We start from the raw sequence: 5,054 nt of genomic DNA, 5'->3' as shown, positions 1-5,054 counted from the left end.
CTGACAACTGATGACTGACAAGTAAAACTGAGGATGTCCTAAAATGTACACCGTACGCTGCAGCGTTTTACTTCTTATCCTGTCTGGTTTAACCTGAATTTATTCCTAAAACACACACAAACACACACGCACGCACGCACGCACGCACGCACACACACACACAAAGTCACAAAGTACACTCACTGAATTTACAAAATGTTCAAAACATTTAATTTGTTCTGTTATGTTCTTTATTTTTATGAATCTTTCTGCTAAGTGTGTGAAACAGAAGAATAATGAACAGAAACTTAAAATATGAAATGTCTTAAAATAAAATGTCTTATTATAGGCATAATTATACATTGAGTTATTTTAATACATCAGAAAATATTTCACTGAATATAAAACAAAACGTAACACAAAAAGTAAGGAAATTTGAGTTTGGTAGATTATTTTTTGCTTGTTGTCAATAAATCTTATACCGGACACCTGATTTGCAGCCCTCATCCCACAAATGCATGTTCCTTACAAGTGTGGCACCATTTAAAAGGGAAATTAACTTGCTTTCCAATTGTATAAGATTTATTGGCAAGAAGCATTGTTACAACAAAAAAAATAATCTACTGAACACAATATACCTGACGCTATGGTCCTCACAGATCTGTTTGTCTGGAAAATGGTCCCCACGACGTAGCAAAAATGTATACACACACACACACAGAGGTTTGTTTATATATCCCCAAGTGGACCGTGGACGAACTTTCATTCATTTTTTGGTAATTTTATAGCCTAACCCTGATCATTTACCCTTAAATTAACCTCATAGGTACATATCTAACCCTAAAACTGACCCAAACTCAATTCACATCTTGGTCCTAAACCTATCCCCCCACCTGAAGTTAGCATCCGGCATATTCGGTCCCCACTACCTTTTTCTGGAAAATAGTTCCTATGATGTAGCAAAAACATGCCCATGTGCACTAACCCCTGCTGGTACAGACCCAAATGAAGTCTAATTAAAACAAAATTATATTACTTATAATTCATGATATGTTAATATTGCTGCAGGCGTCAGAGTGGCTCTCTAAGCATCTGAGGGATTAAATGATTAGAATTTTGCCAGACAACAAAACTTAAATGCAAATAAAGTAAACAAATACTTCAAGGATTACAGCACAACTATTCCACCCTACACTCGTAGCTGACCTGGAGGTGTTTTATTCTGAAAATGATCTTTTACTGCAGCTAAGAAATGTTTTCAAGTTGATCACAAATGTGGAGAAGAAATAATTCAAATCACAACCATCAAAAAATACAGATAAAATATTTGTTTTCCAGCTTATCCATAAAAACTAACAAAGGTAGTTTATAGGATTTTTGATTGTTCCTTCTCTGACTGGATCTACAGGTTAAATTATCAACAAGTTCTTCCCACAGTCCTTTTCAAAGATATTAACACACTTTATATCAGACTTTCAGATCCGTCCTCTGCAGCTCGGTGTCAGCCCGCTAGCTATAAATGGAATAGGCAATACACTTGTCTTCGTAGCAGCATGTCAAAGTGGTCTGGGGATGATTGCGATTGAAGAGCGTCGCCTGCAGCTTATAATTCACTTGTCAATAATGCATAAAGCCATATAAATCACAATATGTCTGTTTATATGGCCTCCCCAAGGTCACCCAGTGTCATTATCTGCCTCTTCTTCCTTTTATTCCTCCTCCTGCACCCCTCATTTCTTCACAGCTCTGACTTTCTGAGCATTAACCATCATTATCTTTGCACAGGAGCTTTTTCCTGGAGTCTCTCAGCTCCTCCTCAGCCGAGTGAATAAATGATGACCATCCTGGCATGATTGTGAGTCGGTTTATTTTCTCGGAGACAAACCCAAACGGCAGAAGTCAAACATGTTGTTTGCTTAGCCGAGGGGCAGATCCATTTGCGTGCACACACGCAGGGCGGCACAGTCGCAGCTGCACTCCTGAATCCCCGCAGACCCACCACGAGTCACGGCTCTCTAAATTAAATAAGACCCAATTAGATTAAAGTAAATGAAACATCGCTGATGAACTGGGGGATGAGAAGAAGTTGTGCAGAAACGGTGAAGGGAAGCAGAACGGAGAGGCGGGAGGACAGCGAGGAGTTTCTGTTGATGTAAGGTGAAGGAAAGGTCAGGGGGAGACGCCGGGAAATGGAGACAGAAGAGGAAAGTGAAGAAAAGGACAGCAAGGAGACGTTAGAGTAAACACTGAAGTGAGGAGGAAGTTATCTGTAGTTTTGGAGGAAGCAAGTTTAGGTGTTGATTTTAGAGTCAAACTTTGATTTAGAAGAAAATTCAAGGATAAACTGAACACAAATGGAAGTATACTGTAAACATAGACAATATATTTGTGTGAATGCTCCACAGCATTCACACAATTGAGATAAATTTTTCCCATACGTTTTTCGGCATCTAACATTTTCCAAAATTTTTGTGCTATTTCAACAATTCATATATCAAAACATTCAGCTCATTCATGTGAGGGGTGCTATGACTTTTGGTATTTCAGCTTTTTACACTTTTTTAGCTATTTCACTTCTTTTAGCCACTTTTTGTCATTGAAAATGACTGCAGCTGTTTTCAACATCCTTAAAATTCTTCTTAATATTTCTAAATCTTTACCGAACCTTACAAATTTTGTTGTGGTTATGCTCTTTTTCACATTCATGTGCTAATTTTAGCTACATTTTTGCCATTTCAGCTAAAATTCTGCTTCTTTCTGCTATTCCTCTGCCTTTTTCTACTTTTTTGTGCTTTTTTTCTGCTGTTTATGCTTCTTACAGATGCTTTCTGCTATATTCAGATATTTGCTGAAATTTTCGCTAATGTTTAGCTGCTATTAGCTAAAGTTAGCTTTTCTATGCTAAATACACATTTTTTGTATCTATTAAAACTTTTTCTGAAAACTTAAGCAAACTTGTGCTCCTTATTATGCTAATTTAAATTCCATTTACTTTTTAGCTGTTTTACTGAAACTTTCAGGTGTTTTAGCCATTTTATTACTAATTATCATTTTTTTTTGTACTCGCATGCAGTTCTTCTGCTAGTTTTACAATTTTTACAACACTTTATCTGGGTGCTAATTTCAACTTGTGACTTCTACCTTTGGCCTATTCTATGCTAATTTTAGTTTATTTGTGCTACTTTAGCTATAGATCTTCTTTCTGCAATATGTTATTGCTTTATTTTATTTTTTATGTCTTTTTCTGCTACCTAGTGCTATTTATGCATCTTGCAGATGTTTTCAGCTATATTTAGCTATTTTAGCTCTTAGCTTTTAGCTGTTATATGTTTTCAACTATGTTCTCCTTTTTGCTGTTTTTCTGCAAAGTTAGTCTTTTTTTTTTTGCTTATTTCAGCTTTTCAAAGTGTGCTCACATTAACACTTTTACCATTAAATATTTCCAGCTCAAATTCAGCAGCTTTCAGTTTAAGTTTTCAATGAATGAAGCATTCACACTAGCATTTTCGCAGGAAATGCAATTTCTCTAGTGCAGTAGAGCCCAAAGTGGGGCCCGCGGGCCAAATTTGGCCCGCCAAGCCATTTGATTTGGCCCACCAGCAGTTGACACATTTACTAGGCTGTAACCTGTTGTCCTATGTAAAAACACAGTATTTCCACTTAGTCATTTCTTCTATTGGCCCAATGACTATATAAGGGGCTGTAGTGCAGATAGTCTTCACTCATGGTGCTGATTTTATCTAAGTAGMAAAGACTCATGGGACATTAATGTCCTGTGAGCTTTTGCTACTTGAACGTATGGCAGACTTTCTCCAACTGCGCAGACTAAAACAAAAGCGGGCCACTGCACTGGCTGCAGGTTTAATTGTTAAAAATAAAGCACTTTACTTAAAAAGTATATGTATTTCAAATATTCTTTTACTGCATTTGGCCCGCAGCCCCAGATAGATTTTCATTTTGGCCCTCTTGGGGAAAATGTTTGGGCTCTAGTGTCTTTTAAATCTCATATCAGTAGCATCTCGTTCAGTCTACTTTCACTTTAACATCACTCGTCTCAGTCCATCTCTTTCACCCAACAGTAGTGATCCTGTCCAGATTACAGCAACTGTTGTTTTACCAACACCTGTCCTGCAGCATCTTCACTGACACCCTATCAAATTTCACATTTCCTATAAAACCCTTGCTCCTCTCTTTCAAAGCTCCCAATAACCTCGTCCCCCAGTATCTCACAGCACTTCTCAACATTATGACCCCATCTCACACACTCAGGTCCTTGTCCTCAACTCACCCAACCACCAGCTCGTCTGAAGGCTCGAGCTTTCAGCCAATCAGCACCCCTCTGGAACAGTCTCCCCCTGGACCCAAGTAGGGGTCTCTGAGTGCGGACGAGTGCGAACGAGTGGGCGTGTCACAAGGAAAGGCGATTCTAAAGCAACACACCTGATTTGACGGACTTTGTTTAAGGGACACACCTGACTGGACAAGCAAAAAAAGGGGCGTTACCGTACGGCACCACCTGATTGGACAAGAACAAAAGGGGCGTTACTGTACGGCACCACTTTTTCTGGAGAACGCTACTTGGGTCACATTTCTCCTGGTTAACCTTAGTGTTGGGGTCAGGGTCAGGCTGTAAAGACATCAAGCTGGATCTAAGGATACCGTCATGTAGGCCTCGTAGCCCACAGTGTTTATGCTTTTGACTAGGGCTGTGTATTGGCAAGAATTTGGCGATACGATACATGTCATAACAGAGGGGTCACGATACGATATTTCCCGATATATTGCGATACTGTAAGCAAGGGGATATATTGTGATATACTGCAATTTTTTTGTCCAAATGTTGTATTAAATAAAAACCTCTTACTGAAAAAAAGGCTAATGTTTACTTACAATGCTAATGCTACCCTTACTCTCTGGTGCTCAAGAGGTAGAGGAGCCAAATGGCTGGCTCACTGCTGCCAACTAGTGGTCAGAGGCTGAACTACAACATAAAATGAACGGCTGGCAGGAAAGTTGACATTTTAAACCTTAAAAAAATCAATACAGGGCTTTAGAATATCGATACAGTATCGGGA

Source organism: Austrofundulus limnaeus, unplaced genomic scaffold (genome assembly GCF_001266775.1).
Source record: "Austrofundulus limnaeus strain Quisiro unplaced genomic scaffold, Austrofundulus_limnaeus-1.0 Scaffold157, whole genome shotgun sequence".
Lineage (NCBI taxonomy): Eukaryota > Metazoa > Chordata > Actinopteri > Cyprinodontiformes > Rivulidae > Austrofundulus > Austrofundulus limnaeus.
Note: the sequence above shows the minus strand (reverse complement) of the source record.